General features: G+C 42.3%; 1 protein-coding gene across 2 annotated transcripts in view; it reads left to right on the top strand.

Annotated features, from left to right (window-relative positions):
- Positions 1 to 22,045, top strand: part of LOC105516794 (chromosome unknown open reading frame, human C4orf19) — a 131,779-nt gene that overhangs the window by 93,776 nt on the left and 15,958 nt on the right. Inside the window, exon 2 of one of the 2 annotated variants that reach the window (XM_011949133.1) lies at positions 5,093 to 5,141. The gene's annotated coding sequence lies outside the window, so the exon portion shown is untranslated. Of the gene's footprint in view, positions 1 to 5,091; positions 5,142 to 22,045 lie in introns of those variants that run through there. The other variant, XM_011949132.1, reaches the window with a different exon arrangement.

The raw sequence follows: 22,045 nt of genomic DNA, 5'->3' as shown, positions 1-22,045 counted from the left end.
TCAAAAAGTCATTCTGGGAAAAATTAGAACTTCTTTGATGCATTTTATTTCATGGCTATTGTTATTTCAACACCTGATCTTTATAGTTCTTGGAGCTCATAAAATTCTTACTTCATCCCTTGATATTGTTAGTTTCATCTTAGAAGGACTTCTTTGTATAACTGTGCACAGAGTAGATACTTGTTCAATATAGGGTATTGTTTGTGAAATTTTTGCATAATATATTGCTGAAATAAACTATAGAATTAAATGCCACATTTCATTAAATATTAGATGCCGTCAATTGTAACATGTACCATTATCTTATATAGCACAAAGATAGAAAATGCTGCCAATGTAACCATGATATGCCAATGATTGTGAGATACATTCCAATTCCAGATATGTTAAAAGGTAAATGAATACATGTACATCTTAGAATCATTAAAATATTAGCATTGTTGTGTTATAATATTATACATTGGTATTAGGCATCTTTAAATTGCCAATGATATTTTTGAGTCAAATTTTTTAAAAACATGCAAGGTACCACCTAAATGCAAGTCACTGTGCCAGGAGACACAATGTGCAGATAAACGTTGATGAAACCATGGCCTTCTCTACTGAGGGTTTATAGTCCGATAGAGGAACGTTGTATGAATGCATTACATGCTAGAATCCAAGGCAGAAAGTGATTAGAGCTGTCCACCTTGGTAGAGTGATATGGTTTGACTGTGTCCCCACCCAAATCTCATCTTGAATTGTAGCTATCACAATCCCCACGTGTTGTGGGAGGGACCCAGTGGGAGGTAATTGAATCATAGGGGTGGGTTTTTCCCATGGTGTTCTCATGATGGTGAATAAATCTCATGAGATCTGATGGTTTTATAAAGGGCAGTGCCCCTGCACACGCTGCCCTACCTCCTGACATGTAAGATGTGCCTTTGCTTCTGCTTCACCATCCGCCGTGATTGTGAGGCCTCCTCAGTCATGTGGAACAGTGAGTCCATTAAACCTCCGTTTCTTTATAAATTACCCAGTCTCAGGAATTTATTCATAGCAGTACGAAAATGGACTAATACAAAGAGCTTAAAGATCCTTTAGAAATATTTATTTATTTATTTATTTATTTATTTATTTAGAGACGGAGTCTCGCTCTGTCACCCAAGCTGGAGTGCAGTGATGCAATCTTAGCTCACTGCAACCTCTGCCTCCCGGTTCAAGCGACTCTCCTCCTCAGTCTCCGAAGTAGCCGGGACTACAGGCATGTGCCACAACGCCCAGCTAATTTTTGTACTTTTAGTAGAGACAAGGTTTCACCATGTTGGTCAGGCTGGTCTCGAACTTCTGACCTCGGGTGATCCACCTCGGCCAAAGTGCTGGGATTACAGGCATGAGCCACCACACTAGGCCTAGAAATATTTTAAATAGAGTAATTATGTTTACTTTGGAAGTTTTTTAAGTCTTCCTGGAGAAAGTGGTGTGTGAAATGAGTTTTGAAGGATGAATAGAATTTTGCAAAGTATTGATTGGTAAGGAGGTATGTCAACTGGGGGAAGTAATATGTGCAAACACACAGAAGCATTGGCATTAAAGAATAATGATAAGTCTAGTTTGGCTGGAAATAGAAAGTAGCTAGAGGAGTTCCCCAGATACACAAGGAAGGCCATGGATGTCGTACTGTAGAAGGTCTTGAATGCATAGCTGAGGATATTTAAGATTTGGTAGGCAATACAGAACCACTTAAGGTTTTTTAACAACGCAGTGGTTTAATGAGAACTTTTCATTGCATAACTGGCTCCATCTCATATTTTAGATTCCAGTTTAAATGCTACCCTCTCAAAGGGTCCAGCCCTCACTCTAAGTAGATTCTCAGCTGTAACTCCAAATTGCCACATCCAGTTGGTTTCCTAGGAAGCACTTACCACTGATTTTGATCTGTCTACCAACCACCTGGTCAGCTGCATGGTAGGGCAAGTAGGGTGTTCTATACCCCTTTTCTACTGTCAGTGCTTAGCACTCCACATGGTATACCTTAAGCACTCAGTAACAGCTCACTAAATGTGGAGACATCTAAGAGTAGCTTCTAACAGACAGCTGGGTACTTTGTTCAAAACAAAAACAAGAATTATGTGATGTTTTCAATTCATAGAGGACACTCTGAGACAGGAGGCCAGCAAACAAGTCCTGGCTCCTCCCCACCAATTCCTTGCATGGCCCTGGATATATCACTAAGATTCATACCCTCTGGTTTCTTTATCTTTCCAAAAATGGTTGTGGAGGAACTGACTGCTAAGGTCTTCTCTTCAGAAATGCTGCATCACCTACATGGAAAATATGGGTCTGGTGCTTAGGAGACAAAGGATGTGGCTCGAGAGATGGATTTTGGATTTGTTCTACAGGGAATACAGTATAATCAAAGTCAAGATAAAGATCCAGTTTTAAAAATGGTCTCGATCCTCTGCACAGCATTTGATGCTGTTGGGCTGGTAGCTGTTCTCTTCAGCTGAGGCACTGTAGAGCCCTGTACCTCAAACCTTTTCTACTGCGGCTTGTCTGTTTCTTTCACCCAGAACCCTTCAGCCCATAGATGTAGATGTTCAAATCCTATGGTTCTGCCTTCTTCCCTTTTCACATCTCACTCCCTGGAGTGACTCCTAATACTCCATGGAAATCCTTGTTCCCCCTGAGTCTCCTCCTTAAACATCAAGCAATCCAGAATATTTACTGTTCCCATCAGGCTGTCCTTCTGTAGGACACACCACCTGGCATCCCACCCTATTCTTTCCACCACATTTCATTAGATTTTCTTTTTTTTTTTTTTTTTTTTTTTTTTTGAGACGGAGTCTTGCTCTGTCGCCCAGGCTGGAATGCAGTGGCCGGATCTCAGCTCACTGCAAGCTCCGCCTCCCGGGTTCACGCCATTCTCCTGCCTCAGCCTCCCAAGTGGCTTGGATTACAGGCGCCCGCCACCTCGCCCGGCTGGTTTTTTTGTATTTTTTAGTAGAGACGGGGTTTCACCGTGTTCTCCAGGATGGTCTCGATCTCCTGACCTCGTGATCCGCCCGTCTCGGCCTCCCAAAGTGCTGGGATTACAGGCTTGAGCCACCGCGCCCGGCCTCATTAGATTTTCTAACAGTCTTTCACTACAGTTTTTGTTACCTAAAGCCTGCAGTTTCCTGTACATAGCATAGGGCTTGTCACAGAGTAGGAGTTCAGAATTCTTCGCTGACTAAATAATACTCCATTCTTTCTGCCTCATCTCTGTCACATTCCCCTTGCCTAAAAGACCCTCCCGACACACCTGGTCACTATTAGTTTTTCTTTTTTCTTTTCTCTTTTTTTATGTTTTTGTTTTTTGTTTTTGCAACAGAGTTTCACTCTTGTTGCCCAGGCTAGAGTGCAGTGGCGCCATCTCGGCTCACTGCTACCTCTGTCCCCAGCGTTCAAGCGATTCTCCTGCCTCAGCCTCCTCTGTAGCTGGGATTATAGGCGTCCGCCACTACGCCAGGTTAATTTGTTGTATTTTTAGTAGAGACGGGGTTTCACCATGTTGACCAGGCTGGCCTCGAACTCCTGACCTCAGGCGATCCGCCTGCCTTGGCCCCCCTACGTGCTGGGATTATAGGTGTGAGCCACCACACCCAGCCCCTTTATTAGTTTTTCATCCAATATGATTCCTGTCTGTTTCAGTGCCTGGCTCAGGTGCTGTCAGCTTCTCGGAACCGCCCAGTTACACTCTCTTCCCTATCTGAATGGCCTCAGGATTTTGTTGATGTCCCTTTGATGGCATTGTTTGGACCCTGAATGGTATTGTAGTTGGTTGTAAGCTCTTCTCACCTCCTTGCTCTCCCCTGCTAAAGGATTATCTCCCTGCAGGCATGAGCTTGCCTTTCTCCTGTCGTCCTTATCAAGTAATATTTAAATTGAACTGTGAGTGATATGATAAAAAATAAGAATAATAGAATAATTGTGTGACATTTGAGCAATGTATTAGCTCTTAAGGAGTTAATGAACAACTTTAAAAAATAATAACCAAGTGAAAAGATTTCGCTGACAAGAATATAAAATTAAATCACTGAAAGGATGTAAAACCATTCCAATATCATAAGACAGAGCTCATTATCTCAATATATAGTCTACTTGGGAGTGGAATAAGAGCCTTTCTTGAAAATGATGTGTCCATATGTAGTAAATTATTCTAATAATCCTGGAGAATTGGATAAAAATCTGAACACTTGTTTTACTTTCTTAAGTTCTATACATCGTAAACAAAGATATTTTCTAAATCGTGTGTTTTATTGAAATACCACACATTTATTCATTAAACTTTGCTGGTTTTTGTTGTTGTTTTGTTTTTTGTGGGATTTTTCACTTAGTCAAAACTTTGTCCATCAGAGAAGAGGCACATTGTCATGTAATGTTTATCGACAGTAATAACAACTAGAATGTTTTGGTTCATTCGGACTGCTTTAAGAAAATACCAGAAAGCGGGTGGTTTATAAACAACAGAAATTTCTCAGAGTTGTGGAAGCTGGAAAGGTCAAGATCAAGGTGCCAGCCGATTTGGCATTTGGTGAGGACCTTCTACACAGACAACCATCTTTCGCTATAACTTGATAAGGCAGAAGGGGCAAGGCAGCTCTCTGGGATCTCTTTTATAATGGCACTAATTGTATCCCCAGAGGGCGGCGCCTCCTCATCCCATCACACTGGGGACTGATTTCAACATATGAATTTGCAGGGACACAGGCATTCAGTCCATAGTAGGTGGCTTTCGGTTATTGGGCAACTCCAACATTGCCAGTGTGTGATCAACCGTTTATATGATGTTCCATTTAAATCTCACTATAATAATACTATTTTACATACTTAAATTGCGGTTAACTGTGAGTTGATTGCTGAGTATCAGGAGCTGGGCTGCAAACCCCAGCCTGATAAATGTGAAACCCCTTGCCTTCCTGGGCAAACTGTTCCAAGCTAGGAACTCCTCCCCCACATTACTGCCCAGTGCCCTTTAGGAAATGCTTCCTTCAGTCACACTCACGATAATACCTGGCTGTAAAAAGGAGGCAACCCACAGATCTCAATGTTCAACTTTTTGTTGTTGCAGGAAGAGAAGTTAAACTTCGAGAGAAACCTAACAGACGATCTCCACACAGGTAAGCTATCTTATTTTATCTTTCCATGCTTTGGTGGGAAAATCTAGTCTCTTCCCTTTCCATTAAATTTTCTATCATTTGGTCTTCTGCTACAGTTTTTATTACCTAAAACCTTAAAGCCAGTAGACAGAGCAGTCCCCATAGTCTCTTTCTTTCTGGCTCACTCAAGTTCGAGTAGAATTGCTGTTTCCTTTTTATGTTTGTTTTTCAGAGATGCAATTCTAAAACAAGTGTGATGATGCATGGTTCAACAAAGTCTCCACACTGAAAGATTTCCAATTAGTCTATCCCCCCATCCCCAGGCAGTTTCAAGCTTCTCCAGTTAATGTCCATGCCTCAGAACAGGGGCTCTCAGCGTGTGCTCCCAGGACCTACGGCATCAGCCTCACCTGGGAACTTGCTAGAAATTCAGTTTCTCAGGCCCCATCTCAGACCCACTAAATCAGAGGCTCCGGGATAATGACTAGCCCTCAAGATGATTCCAGTATACTCTCCTGTTTAGGACCCAGTACTGTGAATACAGACCTTCCTTCTCTTTATTTCTCTCTGAGTCTCCCTCCCAAGCCCTTTACCATTTCCATCTTTAGCCGAACTTGTAATATAATCTTCTATATATTTCATTCCAGTGGAACCAGCCTGGTCCCCTCACTCTGTCTCCTGAAAGTGGTGCATGGATTATTCTTGTTCCCCTTTGCAAATTCTAGATGGTCAAGCGGCCTCCGATCTGCAAACCTTATCTTCCTTTGAGGTTCATGCCATTGGCCTATTCCGTCCTTTTCCCTACTTGTTGCCATCATCTGGGGACTTCCCAGCTGCTCCAGATCATTCAATACCATAGGCCCAAAGCCCTTCTGACTTCCTGCACTCTAGTCATCCTCACTTCCACTACATTTCACTTTCCATGGCCACATCCTGGACCGTGGCCTTCATTGTAGACACTAATGTGCCAATGCCACCATCTCTTATGGCTCCAAATTCCTCATGCTTAAGGATGCCAGGTCACTGGTCTTGCTTTTGTTCCCCCTAACCTCATTAGGATCCTTACCCACAGGACTCTTTCTTCTTCCTTAGCCAACCTCTTGGCCACACAGCCCTACCCATTTAGTGCAGGCTCCAGGTCCATTGCTTCAACCATGCTTGCCAGCACTCTCGAGACCCAAGCCCTGTTGCCTTATACTTCAACCTGGGATGAGGGTAGTAACCCACATTCTCTGGGCCTTTACCTGGATTGCTGGGCACTGCTGGGAGAGGGAAAGAATGCCAGAACTACATGCACTGGCATCACTCAGATTTTTGGTGGCCAGCTGAGGCCAACCCTCAGCACTGCTCAGCTGCCTTTCAGTGGTTGCTCTTCCCCTCCACCACACACCATTCCAAACCTTGTCACTTTGAGCTTTCACATCTAGTCCTTCCAGCAGACACCTTGCCCCCTACATCAAGAAACTCACAGCTTACAGTCCTCCAGCTTCCCACCCTGCATCTAGAAATGTCTCCACTTAAAATCACCCTTGCCTCTTTCTCTCTGGCCCCAAGGGAAAAGTGTATATCTCTACATCTTTCTAAGGTGTATTTCTTCACTAGTGATCTTGACTTGATCCTAGTTTTTCCCCCATTCTTTCTACTATTCTCAATTTCTTTCAACTATCTTTTTCCTCCTTGGTTTAGAAAATGTATTTATCTTTCACTTGCTACAAAACCATCCTATAATCCTGTATCCTTGTCCACTGTGACTGTTCCCTTCATCTTTTCCATCCCAGCCAAGCTCCATAAGAGTTCTCTCTCCTCCTTTTCATATGCCCTATGCATTCCTCAACCTGCTGCACCCCAGCATGCACCTCCACTGTTCTACAACCTTCCTGCATTTCCCACCAACACCCTCCTTGATATGAAATTCAGGTGAAATTCACTGTTCCATCCTTTCCTTATCTCTGAGGCATCTGACACTGTTTGATGGAAGACTCTCTCCTCTCCTGCTTCTTGATAATAAAGCCTGATTGCCTCCTCCCTCTCTGAGCATTTTTCCCAATCCTCCTCATATGCTCATCCTCCTCTGCCTGAGAGCAAACAAGCAGAGTTAAGACTTGCAAGCGACTTGCTGGCTCCGCCCTCATGGGTTGAATAGTTGAGAAGGCAGGAAAGACGTCAAAAAATGAATGAAATAAAACTGTAAGTTGCGCTAAGAATGTAAAGGAAAAGGTGACATGAGGTGGAATAACAGGGTTTTAAACTGGCTGGTTTAGATGGGGTGGGGTGAGAAGGCAAAGGAAATAGTCTATGACAAGGTCCTTGAGATCAGGAACAAAACATCAACTTTAAAGACTTGAAAGAAGGCCAATGTGGCCAGGGAAAGAAAGGGGGGACAATGCACCAGATAGCTGTGTATGTGATAGAAAAGACTTCATCTATTATTGTATAAGTTTCTTATTAATTTTAAGTGAGTTACTGCAGTCAATAATCATAATTCACTGGAGTTATGTTCTTTAAAGTCACTTCAAACAAGAAGTTAGTGAGCACTGCACCATTGCTCTCAAAGGAAATATGGGGTTAGGTTCCTACAAGCCTCTAGTCACAATATTTTCATCAACCGATCAATATATAACCTTGTTTTATGTATGTTTCAGTTGTTAAAGCACTTTATTTGCATATGTATTGTTAATTCATTAACATTGAACTTGGGCTAACAGCACTATGACTCATTTCCAAACAAAGCTTGTCTAACACACACATTTTCTCTGTAAGACATATCACAACATTCTTGCTGTGATATGTCAGCACTATGCCTGGGGCCATTTTTAACAGTGACGTCACCAACAAAAATCACAAAATGCAAACAATGGGACCATGAGAAGATACCTATTTACAGTATGGCACAGTGCCATCTTATTGGAGCTCAGCTAGAAACAGAAGCATCTAATGACTCAAAATATTTTGCCATTCTGCACCTACCCAGGAACGGCCACACAAGCACCATGAGTATTGAAATTAATGTTAGTAAGTCGGTGAATTCACAAATATGGAATCCACAAATAATGAGAACCAAGTGTACATGTAAAGCATATCGATGAACAACAGCTATGTAAGAAGGACCATGTACATTTGATATTTTAATCATCTTCATTATTGCATGCTACTAAATATCCTAACAGCATGAGATACCTCTGAAAAATGTTAGGCAGGGGAAGTGATAATGATCCAGATTCATGGCCTAAAAAGATCATGACTCCTTTGTGGCAAATATATCAGCCAGAGATACTAGCAGGTATAGGTGATAGTAAGGTGATGCTGCAGTCAGTAATCCAGGTATGAAAGAGATGATGCTGTTTGAGAAAGGGGCAGTGGGAGTGCACATTTTTCTCCTGGAATGTGCTCTGGAATCTACCAGAACCACTGTCTGCCCACCTTTGCCCACAAGCCTTTTCTAATCTTCCTACGGTTACTCTGGAGCTCCTTGTCCTAGATAGCATATTATATGACATATTTGAATCTAGTACTTATGGCACTATATTAGTCATCTATCTATATACCTGTCTCCTTTCCTGGACAGTAAACTCTTTCTACATCCCTGGAATCAAGTTTTGTACTTGACACATAATAGGTGCTCAGGAAATATCTGGTGCCTGAATAGTTGGTGAGTCATGTAACAAGCAGCAGAGATCTTCTACCTCTCAGTGTCTTAGCAATTAGCAGAGTGTCTTACCCCTAGTAGGGGGCGTTTAAGGCCTCTAAACCGTGCTCAGTCTTTCCAAGTGCAAAACCTATTTTTACTCTACTTTAAAGGAACATTGGGTTCCAACTCTGCACACGTAGGTTCATCTACAAGTAGCAGACAAATTGTGAGTTTTTTCTTGTCTTCCGACCAGTTCTTGCTTCCAGTCTTGAGTCCGGAAGCACATTCATAAAATAAAATAGTTGGGTGGGATGACTTCTAAGATTCTTTCAAATCACGGCCCTATCAGGGTAGTCTGCTAAGGCTACCATAACAAAATACTGTAGACTGGGTGGCTTAAACAAAATAAATTTATTTTCTCAGAGTCCCAGAGGCCAGGAGGTCCAAGATCAAGGTGTCGGCAAATTCGATTCCTGGGAGAGTTCTTTCCGGCTTGCAGATGCTGCCTGCTCACTGTGTCCTCACACGGCCTCTCCTCAGTGTGCTCTGGACTCACCAGCACCATTCACTTTCACTCACAAGCCTTTTCGAATCTTCCTGAGGTTGCTCAGGAGAAAGTGCTCTGTCTCCTCTTCTCATAAGGCCACCAATCCTCTTAGGTTACGACCCCACCCTGATGACCTCGTTTAACTTTAATTACCTCCAGAAAGCCCTATCTCTTATTAGACTCACAATGAGTTAGGGTTTCAACATGTGAATCTGGGGGAAGACACAATTCAGTCCACAGCGGATACTGTAAGATTCTGGGAATTGCCCTAAACTAGTTTATTCCAAGCAGGTGGCTCTGAGCTGTGCTCCCTTTTAAATCTATTTGCAGCCTTACGGGACTATATTATATAAACTCCTCTCCACATGGCCACCTCTAAAACTTCCTCAGCATTTTTAGAACTTAACTTTGTCCAAATGCTTCAAGTTTCTTCCAGACGTCTGCCGTCTCCCTGATACGGCTACTTAGCAAAATCAGAGACATTCCCTGTGATGGAGACACACCTCAGTTCCCATGTGGTTCCAGGGAAGATTTGGTCAAAACATTGCCCATTTCTACACAGTGTCTAAAAGGAACTAGCACCCAATGGTTAAAGAATATTCTCAGCCAGGGACGGTGGCTCACCTCTGTAATCCCAGCGCTTTGGGAGGCCAGGACGGGTGGATCACCTAAGATCAGGAGGTCAAGACCAGCCTGGCCAACATAGTGAAACCCTATCTCTACTAAAAATACAAAAACTTAGCCGGGCGTGGTGGTAGGCGCCTGTAATCCCAGCTATTCAGGAGGCTGAGGCAGGAGAATCACTTGGACCTGGGAGGCGGAGGTTGCAGTGAGCCGAGATCGCACCACTGCACTCCAGCCTGGGTGACAAGAGTGAGACCCTGTCTCAAAAAAAAAAAGAAAAAAAAAGAATATTCTCACAGACAATTGCCATGAACATGCAAGCAGCCAACATTTCCTAAGAACCTGCTATTTGCCAGATACACATCACCAGGCCTGTCACATGTTTAAGTCGTGTGATCCTCATAGGACCCTGACCAGTACTTCTGGTAATGCAGCCATAAAAATGAAAGTGTCCATGCACTGATGCCAGGGGTGTCTGACTTTTTTCTTTTTTCTTTTTTTTTTTAGACAGAGTCTTGCTGTTATCGCCCAGGCTGCAATGCAGTGGCGCCATCTTGGCTCACTGCAACCTCCGCCTCCTGGGTTCAAGTGATTCTCCTGCCCCAGTCTCCCATGTAGCTGTGATTACAGGTGTCTGCCACCATGCCCAGCTAATTTTTGTATTTTTAGTGGAGACAGGGTTTCACCAGGTCGGCCAGGCTGGACTTGAACTCTTGACCTCAGGTGATCCACCCGCCTCGGCCTCCCAAAGTGCTGGGATTATAGGTGTGAGCCACTGCGCCCAGCCCGGTGTCTGACATTTTTAAGCGGATCCCTTAGTAATAATTGATGCTGAGCTTGTTAGAAACACAGGCTGTCAGACCTCACTCAGAGCCAGGTGGACTCCTCACAACCCAGTGCCCCGTGCTCCTATCTGTCTACAGGATTCCACCCCATACATACACACACACACACACACACACACACCCTAGTCTTTATTCATTAATGAACTACATCTTGTCTACTCCAAACAGGAGCTTACTTCCAGGAATTTACAGTCCAGAGAATAGGGACATAGCTTCTCAAACTTTTTCCTTAAACTGTCCCCACGAGGGTATAGGAGGATCTGGGAGGCTGGGGAGTGTGGAGAGGATGACCACAAGCTACTGGCAGAACTTGACATCTCTGTGTGCCTTCCGTTTCATTCTAGTCATTCACGCAAATGTTACCTTTTCACCCATGATATTCTGAGTTAATTTTAGATAACAAACAATGGGCTTCTCCCCACAAAACCTTCGCGTGGGGCCATATTTATTGTGTAGCTTACCTTTCGCTCCCAGCTCATGACCATGTACCCTCATGTAGAAGGGGGTGCTCTGAGGTTGGCTTACACCACCGGCAGCCCCTGCATCTGGGAGAAGTGCAAGGTCAGCTATGGAGGAGGAGCAGCACCAGGTCTAACCTGGGGGAAGGAACTGGACCCCCTGGGCTCCACGGACACCTTCCTCCCCCAGGCTTTTCCACAGAGTTACTGTCCAAATGTACAGTGGGCAGAGACCAACCCAGATGGAGTTGTGATGTGCAGTCATTGTGTGAAGAGGCCTCTGTAGAATTTCGGGAGCCTTTTGACCCCACCATTGCTTGGCCAGACCAGAATAAACCCCATGTCCAGCCAGTGCTAGAGAAAGCCCTGGCCTCATCAGGCTTAAAGGTGACAGTAACTGTGATGGTTAATATTGAGTGTCAACTTGATGGGATTGAAGGATGCAAAATATTGTTCCTGGGTGTGTGTGTGTATGGGTGTTGCCAAAGGAGATTAACATTTGAGTCAGTGGACTGGGGAAGGCAGACCCACCCTCAATCTGGGTGGGCACCAGCTAACCAGCTGCCAGCGAATATAAAGCAGGCAGAAAAACGTGAAAAGGCAAGACTAGCCTAGCCTCCCAGCCTACATCTCTCTCCTGTGCTGGATGCTTCCTGCCCTTGAACATCAGACTCCAAGTTCTTCAGTTTTGGGACTTGGACTGGCTCTCCCTGCTTCTCAGTTTGCAGATGGGCTATTGTGGGACCTTGTGATCATTTGAGTTAATACTTAATAAACTCCCCTTTACATATATATCTATCCTATTAGTTCTGTCCCTCTGGAGAACCCTGACTAGTACCGTAACCATCTAAAACACCACATCACCTACTCTGTAACCTCGCCGCATAGCAAAGTACCCACGCTACTTGGGCCATAATTCTTGTTTCTTTTTTTGTTCTTGTTTTGTTCTGTTTTTTGGTTTTTGAGACATAATCTTACTCTATCACCCAGGCTAGAGTGCAGTGGCCTGATCTTGGTTCACTGCCACCTCCAATTCCTGGGTTCAAGCAATTCTCTAGCCTCAGCTTCCTGAGTAGCTGGGATTACAGGCGCACACCACCACACGTGACTAATTTTTGTATTTTCAGAAGAGACAAGGTGTCACCATGTTGGCTAGGCTGGTCTCGAACTCCCGACCTCAAGTGACCAACCCATCTTGGCCTCCCAAAATGCTGGGATTATAGGCATGAGCCACCATGCCAGCCCATAATTCTTGTGAGGCTTTTTGTTGTTATTATTATTATTATTTTTGAGACAGAGCCTTGCTCTGTTGGCCAGGCTGGAGTGCAATGGCACAATCTTGGCTCACTGCAACCTCCGCCTCCCGGGTTCAAGCAATTCTCCTGCCTCAGCCTCCCAAGTAGTTGGGACTACAGGTGCACCACCACACCTAGCTAATATTTGCATTTTTAGTAGAGATCGGGTTCCACCATGTTGGCCAGGCTGCTCTAGAACTCATGACCTCAAGTGATCCGCCCGCCTTGGCCTTCCAAAGTGCTGGGATTACAGTTGTGAGCCATGACGCCTGGTCCTGAGACCTTTCTTGTACCAAGTCCTTCTCTCGAGATGAGTAAAATAACCGCTATATCCTGCCATCTGCTGGTGAATTGATGCAACTGCACCTATAAAATTCAGCCCAGATCTAGAGAATCCAGTTCTCTCTTGCAAAAGCTACTGGAGCACAAACTGCTTCCTGCATAATCCAGCGGACTCAAAACAATAAAATAAATGAAAAACTTACTAGAATGGATGCTAGAAATATTATAATAATAAAAATAATAACAACTTTAATAATACCTTCACTATCCTACTTTCAACTTTTACAACCTTGGGCAAGCTGGGCAAGCAAGTTATATAACCTCCCATTTAGTTATCTATAAAATACTGGTTCCCACCTTAAAGTGTTGTTTTAAAGTTGAAATGAGTTAATACATGAAAGATGGAAGTCCCCAAAACAGTCCTTGGCACATAGTAAGCCCTCGGTGGCTAACTGATTTTTGTGATTAAGTACTGGCTGTATGCCAGACATTACAGCAAGCGCTATGCATCCTTATTTCATTTAATGTTCAGAACAATCCTCATAAACTGTAACTATCATCATTCGCATTTTGCAGATTAGGCCACTGAAAGTCACAGAGGGGAAGAAACTTGCCTAGAAGTCACAAAGCTAGTGAGCGATGGAAGTGGAATTGTTGACTACTCTGATCCTAAGTCACTGGCTTAACCACTCTGCTGAACTCCTGGTGTGGTGTGATCAGTCTTCCTGAATGTTCATCTAAATGCCATCTGGCTTCACCAGGATTGATCGATCTCTCTCTCTCTCTCTCTCTCTCTGTCTCTCTTACACACACACACACACGCACACATACATACGACTATATGTTCTCCCAAGGAGCACCTGGGTGCCATTGTATCCCCAGAACCTAGCACCGTGCCTGGTTCATACTAAGACGCAGTGGAGCCATTGTGAAGTCAGTGATGCTGCACACAGCTGTGAGCATTCATCACACACCTGTCTTAAGGATAGTAGGCTAATTATTAGAGAGGGGAAAAAAATAGTATCAGATCCTGAATAGAGGAAAGGGCCACATGAAATGTTTTTCAATCCGTGAAAATGACTGTGATATGCTATTGTAAAGACCACAGGAGGGAAAAAGGGAGTGATATTATCACTATGTTGTAATAACAACAACAAAAAACCACAGGATATCAAAGATCCTGCGAATCCAGCAGCAAAATAGTCCCGGGACCAGGCCCTGGCCTGTTCCTCAGCATTCCTACAGTGGAAGCACCTCTCAGGTGCACAGGGCTGGCGAGGCCAGCCTTGGTAAAGGCTAGAGAGGCAGCCCTTCTAGTGTGATTCCAGAGGGTTCAGGGCCACCTGTCACTGAGAAACACCAATTTCAACCCAGACATTCCACCCTCAGAGGCTGATTTCCTTGGCTGCTGGAAACTTATTTTTTTTACATAGTTTTCTTTAAAATGCAGGTACACCAGGAGGCCCAGGGTTGCTGCCAGTGCTCTGAAAACCACTGTGCCTTCCTGCCTGGCAGCGCGCACCTCTCCCAACCCATTCCCAGTGGAGAAGGGGGTCACTTCCTCTACCATCAGGAGTCTCCCTGGTCTGAGACCCTTGTCCCTCTCAGGGACTTTGCTGTTACACACATTTTGTCCCCGTCTCCCAGTTCCTCCTGGCAGAGGCTGAAGAGGCATTTCCCAAAGAGCTGCGGAGCTGAGGGAATAAGATAGACAACTTGGCCTTTTATCATTCAGTCAAGATCATGGCCTGGGGTGAGTGTGGACACAGGACCCAGAGGACTGTATTGCAAAGAGATAGTTCACAAACCGCTGGGTGTGGCACCCCACGTGCAGTACGGATGTATCGAAGCCTGCCTTCAGCATAATTCTCAGGATTCCTTACGATAACAAGGAAATCAAGTCAATGAGTGGAAGTTCCCCTACTTTCCCACTTTATCGTTTAGATTGTTAGATTTGAAAGAGTGCTTTGATTCACAAACTCGTTTTGCAGATAAAGAAACTGAGGACTCAAGAGATTACAGCCTGGGCAACATGACAAAGTTTCATCTCTACAAAAAAATAAATTAAAAAAATAGCCAGATGTGGTGGCTTGTGCCTGTAGTTGCAGCTACTCAGGAGGCTGAGGTGGGAGGATTGCTTGAGCCTGGGAGGCAGAGGTTGCAGTGAGCCAAGATGATGCCACTGTGCTCCAGTCTGGGTGACAGAGTGAGACCCTGTCTCAAAAAAAAAAAAAAAAAAAAGATTGGGGGGGAGATTAAACAACTTCACCACGTCCATGCCATTGGTGATGGCATTATGGCTAGGAGGTGAATTTCTTTTTTTTTTTTTTGAGATGGAATTTTGCTTTTGTTGCCCAGGCTGGAGTGCAATGGCACAATCTTGGCTCACTGCAACCTCTGCCTCCAGGGTTCAAGCAATTCTCCTGTCTCAGCCTCCCGACTCACTGGGATTGCAGGCGCCTGCCACCACGCCCAGCTAATTTTTGTATTTTTAATACAGATGGGATTTCACCATGTTAGCCAGGGTGGTCTTGAACTCCTGACCTCAGGTGATCTGCCTGCCTCGGCCTCCCAAAGCGGTGGGATTACAGGCGTGAGCCACTGCGCCTGGCCCCAAGGAGGTGGATTTCTTACACCTGGGCACAGACTTTGCCTGGCTAAGTTCACCCAAATGCCGTAGAGCATAATTAGTTTGGGGAGTAAAACTCCAGTGATGATTAGGACTCTTATTTTGATAGTAGATTTTTCAGAAGTATTCCACAAAACATGAGATCCGTTGCTTGTTAATAAGTTTGTTATGAGAAAAAAAGTTCTGTAGCCCAATAATGTAGGAAAATAATCGGGTTAAACAGAGTGAAACAGTTCCTTCTCATAACCATGAATTTGTTCATCTTTAATTTCTGTTGTTCCCAAACCTGTTTTGACCAGGAAGCCCTTTCTAGGGAGAAAACCTATGAGCACTTCCCTGCACACAAATCTCCCATCAAACCCAGCTCTAGGCCGTACGAACACATCTATCCTAGCACACTGGCTATTGAGAATGCATGAAATGGACTATTTGATGGTGCTGATAACAAAAGTCTGCATATAATCTTTCAAGTTCTCCAAAATAACAAAAGCTTAGCCTCTAGGAGAAAAGTAAATACATCAGAAAAATTTGTCCCATGAGTTTTCAAAGCCTGCCCACAAAAGTAGGAAATGGTTCTGCCAAAAAAAAAAATAGATTGAGCTGTCAAAGAGTTTATCTTCAGTCCTTTTTCAACTATAGATTCAGCACTGTCTGTAATGTTGGGTAAGCGGTCTCTAGTTTCTTCTATAAAGGCAGTACAGCTCCTGGTAGTTATTTTTATTCATCCCTCTTGGGTCAGAACCTCAGTCCCTAGTAGCAGCTCACTAAATATTTGTCTGCTTCGCCTTCTGGCCAGGTTATGTGAAATCTCAAGCTATGTTTTCTAAACATTAGCAAGTTGTTGGAAATTTACATGTTCCATTCTATTGTATCTCCCTTCCAAATACTCCAACTTCTATAAACGCAAACCACCTCCCAGCAGCCACTTTAAAAGTTTGTTGAGTAGAACTCTTAGAGCAGGATGTCCTTGACCCTTGGAATTGCAGGATAGAGGTTTTGCTGTTTCCCAAGCTGGGAAGGGGGAACCACAGTTGCTCCCATCTCTCTGAGCTCCTGCCTCTGGATTGTAGTTTGGACCACTGGGTAGTATGAGATTTGATTGTGGAAAAGGGTATGACCCTCTATTAGAATAATTTATAATATCTCATGCCCATCATGCCTTCATTCCCACCTGTCATTCACCAGCTGTTCCTTCATTTGAATAATAAGAATGAAGTGCGCCATGCAAGCTGGATGCTGGTTGGATTAAGCATTGCTTGTGAGGCGCTCATGTGTAGTAGAGAAGGCAGACAGCCAACAAGCACCAAAGCTCTGGAGTATGAGTCCCCCTCTAAGATGCAGCAACAGCCTGCGGACAGGAACCATACCCTTTATTTGCCTCTAGAGTTCTCATCTTGGGACTGTATATGATCTTCAGTACATATACAGGATGATGTGTAGGTTGGTAGACTTTTGATGAGTTGCTTTCCAAGATCTCTGTCCATTCCATGGTCTAATTTATAGAGACTATTATCCTTTTTTTTTTTTTTTTTTTTTTTTTTGGAGATGGAGTCTCACTCTGTCACCCAGACTGGAGTGCAGTGGCATGATCCTGGCTCACTGCAACCTCCACCTCCTGGGTTCAAACGATTCTCCTGCCTCAGCCTCCTGAGTAGCTGGGACTACAGGCGCCCACCACTACACCTGGCTAATTTTTTGTATTTTTAGTAGAGATAGGGTTTCACCGTGTTAGCCAGGATGGTCTCGATCTCCTGACCTCGTGATTTGCCCGCCTTGGCCTCCCAATTTTTGCATTTTTAGTAGAAACAGGGTTTCACCATGTTGGCCAGACTGGTCTCAAACTCCTGACCTCAAGTGATCCTCCCACCTCCGCCTCCCAAAGTGCTGGGATTACCGGTGTGAGCCGCCACACATGGCCATATAGGGAATCTTTTCATCCTTTCACAAACGCTAAGAAGTAGCATTATCTCCCAGCAATGATTTCCTGGAGGTGTTGGGTCCCAGCCCAGGTTGTTACAAGCAGAGTTTAAGAACTGACCTTGGATTCACGCTTTTGTTTTTAACCTCATACCTTTTTAAAACATTTTATTTTGACATTATTTCAGACTAACAGAAAAGTTGCAAGAAAAGTGCAAAGAATCCCCATAAATCCTCTACCCAGAGTCCCTAAACATGAACATCTACCACATTTGCTTTGTTGTTCTATCTTTATACATACACGATGTTTTTTTCTGAATTATTTTAAGAAGTTAGAACAGAAGTGTTTTAGATTTTGGATTCTTTTTTTATTTTGGAATATTTGCATATACATTATGAAATATTTGTATATACATCATGAAATATCTTGGGAATGGGAGCTGAGTCTAAATATGCCATTCAAATGTTTCATATATACCTTTTACACATACCTGAAGGTAATTTTATATAATATTTTTAATAATTTGTACATGAAACAGAATTTTTACTTCGTTTTCACTGTAGCCTGTCACATGAGATCAAGTGTGGCATCACGTAAGTGCTCCAAAAGTTTCAGGTTTGGGAGCATTTTGGACTTTGGATTTTTGGATTTTGGATGCTCAACTTTTACTTTACTGTGTATTTCCTAAAAACAAGGGCATTCTCTTTTTTTCTGCCTTCTCCCCAACATTGTATTGTGTTTTCAAATATATAACAAAGTTGAAAGAATTTTGTAGTAAACTTGTGTATACCCACCACCAACCCATCTTATATTTTGAGACATTTCAAAGTAAGTTGTGGACATCGTATATTTCCCTTCTCTGCTTTCACTTGAGCATGTATATCATTAATTAGAATTCTATATGTGTTTACATTTTTTGAAATAACTTTTGTTACAAAAGTAATGTGTTCATTGTAGAAAATTGGTCATTGCAGATTTAAAAATCTACATATCTATCAATTAGTATTCATTTGTACCAGATATTGTGCTATGTACTTTATCAACATCATCTCTTTTCATCCTTTAACAAACCCTAAGAAGTAGCATTATCCCCATTTTACAGATAAGGACTCTGTGAGCAAGTTGCCGCAGTTCCCACAGTGGCAGAGTCAGGATATGTGTCCAAGTCTGTCCCATCTCCTGACTCTCAACTGCATGCCATCCTGCTAGCCTTGTGTCCACTCCACCCGACTCTGAGATAACCACTGTTAACCTCTGTCTCAATTCTTTTCTAGGTCATTTCCACAGTTTCCACAAAACTGTGATTATATTATACATGTCATTTTGTAACTGGCTTTTCTGCACATATGCAGACCTCTTTCTCCAGCACCTTGTTAATGGCTGCAGGGTATACTATTGAGTAAAGATACCATATTTAAGAGCTACCTTATTGTTATTTGTTTTTCAAGTTTTCGCTATTACCAAATCTTCTTGCATACTACTAATTTTATCCTTAGGGACACAAGTAGAATTGCTGAGTCAGAGATTATGCATAGTTTCCACTGTTAATACAGATTCTCAAATTGCTTTCAATGTCTCCTACCAGTAGTGTATGACTAGCAGGTTTCCCTACATCCTACACTGACATCAGTATACATTTTAACAACTCGTTTATGGCTGGGCACCTGTAATCCCAGCACTTTGGGAGGCCGAGGCGGATGGATCAGATTTCAAGAGCTCAAGACCAGCCTGGCCAAGATGGTGAAACCCCATCTCTACTTAGCTGGATGTGGTGGCACATGCCCATAATCCCAGCTACTTAGGAGGCTGAGACAGGAGAATCTCTTGAACTCGCGAGGCGGAGGTAGCAGCGAGCCAAGATCACGCCACTGTACTCCAGCCTGGGTGACAGAGCAAGACTCCATCTCAGAAAAAAAAAAAAAAAAAAAACTCATTTCTAGTTAGATAAGCAAAAACATGTATGTTTTGTTTAGCATACCTTTGATTGTTAATCAAGTTGAACGTATTTTCACATATAAGGCTTTCCCTTTCAGATGCTACCTGTTCAGGTTCTCGCAGTTCTTTTTTAAGTTGGTCTCTTGAATAATTCCAACCCATTTCACATTAAAGTCAATGTTATGACTGATATTTCATTTTTCAAGCAGATTTTACTTCATTTATTTTTATTTTAAATGTTTAAAATCATTTTTAATTTTTGTGGGTACATCGTAGGTGTATGTATTTATGGGGTACATGAAATGTTTCAATACAGGCATGCAATGCGTAATAATCATATCCGGGTAAATGGAGCACCCACTGCCTCAAGCATTTATCCTTTGTGTTATAAACAAACAAGTTATGTTCTTTAATTATTTTTACATGTTCAAATAAATAATTATTGACTATAGTCACCTGTTAAGCTATCAAATACTAGGCCTTATTCTTTCTTTCTAACTTTTGTTTTGCACCCATTAGCTATCCCCACTTCTCTTTCACCCCCTCCTCCAACTACCTTTACCAACTTCTGGTAACCGTCTGTCTACTCTCTATCTTCTGAAATTCAATTATTTTAATTGAACATGAGAAATTGAGAAATTTTAATGAGAACATGAGAAATTTGTCTTTCTGTGCCTGGCTAATTTCACTTAACATAACAACCTCCAATTCTATCCATGTTGTTGCAAAGAAGAGAGCTCATTCTTTTTCATGGCAGAATAGTTCTCTGTTGTGAGAACTCCATACCACATTTTCTTTATGCATTCTTCTGTTGCTTCCAAATCTTGGCTATTGTCAATAGTGCTACAGTAAACATGGGAGTGCAGGTATCTCTTCAATATAGTGATTTCCTTTCTCATGGGTACATACTCAGCGGTGGGATTGCTGGATCACACAGTAGCTCTATTTTTAGTTTCTGAGACACCTCAAAACTGTTCTCCATGGTGGTTGTACTAATTTACATTCCCACCAACAGTGTATGAGGGTTCCCTTGTCTCCACATCCTCGCCAGTATTTGTTGTTGCCCATCTTTTGGATAAAAGCCATTCTAACTGGGGTGAGGTGATATCTCATTGTAGTTTTGATTTGCGTTTCTCCGATGATCATTGATGTTGAGCACATTTTCCTGTACTGTTTGCCATTTGTATGTCTTCTTTTGAGAAATGTCTATTCAGATCTTTTGCCCATTTTTTAATTGGATTCTTAGATTTTTTTTCCTGTAGAGTGAAGCACCTTACATATTTTGGTTATTAATCTCTTGTCAGATGGATAGTTTGCAAATGGTTCCCCCATTCTGTGGGTTGTCTCTTCACTCTGTTGATTGTTTTCTTTGCTGTGCAGAAACTTTTTAACTTGATGTGATCTTTGTTGTCCATTGTTGCTTTGGTTGCCTTTGTTTCTTGGGTATTACTCAATAAATTTTTAATCAGTCCAATGTCCTGGAGATTTTCCCGTGCCTTCTTGTAGTAGTTTCATAGTGTGAGGTCTTAGCTTTATGTCTTTAATCCATTTTGATTTGATTTTTATATATGACGAGAGAGGGATCCAGTTTCATTCTTCTGCATATGAATATCTAATTTTCTCAGCACCATTTACTGAGGAAACTGTCCTTTCCCCCAGTGTGTGTTCTTGGCACCTTTGTTGAAAATGAGAGCTCTATAAATGTATTGATTTGTTTCTGAGTTCTCTCTTCTATTGGTCTATGTGTCTATGTTTTTATGCCAAAACCATGCTGTATTGATTACTATATCTCTGTAGTGTAATTTAAAGTCAGGTAATGTGATTCTTCCATTTGTTTTTTGGTTTTTGTTTTTTGTTTTTTTTTCATTCAGTATGGCTTTGACTAGTCTGGGTCATTTGTGGTTCCACATACATTTTAGGATTGTTTTTTCTATTTCTTTGAAGAAATGTTGATAGAGGTTGCATGGGATCTACAGATTGCATTGGGTAGTATGGACATTTTAACAACATTGATTCTTCCAATCCATAATCATGGAATATCTTTCTAATTTTTGTGTCCTGTTCAATTTCTATCACTAACATTTTGTAGTCTTCATTGTAGAGATCTTTCACTTTTTTTATTAATTCCTAGGTATTTAATTTTATTTGTATCTATTAGAAATGTGATTTCTTTTTTGGATTGTTCGCTCTTGGCATATAGAAAATACTAAGATTTTTGTATGTTGATTTTGTATCCTGTGACTTTACTTAATTTGCTTATCAGTCCTAATAGTTCTTTGGTGGAATCTTTAGATTTTCCCAAATATAAGTTTATAGCATCGGCAGACAAAGGTAATTTGACTTCTTCCTTTCTTATTTCTTTATGTTGTCTGATTGCTCTAGCTTTCAAGTACTATGTTGGGTAACTGTGAGGAAAGTTGGCATCCTAATCATGTTCTAGATTTAGAGAAAAGGCTTTCAGTTTTTCCCCATTCAGTATGAAACTAGCTATGGGTCTGTCATATATGGCTTTTATTATGTTGAGGTATGTTCCTACTATACCCAATGTTTTTAGGGTTTTTATCATGAAGGGATGTTGAACTTTGTCAAATGCCTTTTCAGCATCAGTTGAAATGATCATATGGTTTTTGTTCTTCATTCTGTTGATATGATGTATCACATTGATTTGCATATGTTGAACCATCCTTCCATTCCTAGGATAAATCCCACTTGGTCAACTTGGTCATATGAATCTTTTTAATGTGTTGTTGAATTTGCTTTGCTA

The sequence above is a fragment of the Colobus angolensis genome, unplaced genomic scaffold, assembly GCF_000951035.1.
Source record: "Colobus angolensis palliatus isolate OR3802 unplaced genomic scaffold, Cang.pa_1.0 Scaffold29, whole genome shotgun sequence".
NCBI classification, from domain to species: domain Eukaryota; kingdom Metazoa; phylum Chordata; class Mammalia; order Primates; family Cercopithecidae; genus Colobus; species Colobus angolensis.
Note: the sequence above shows the minus strand (reverse complement) of the source record. Positions and strands in the feature narration are given on the sequence as shown.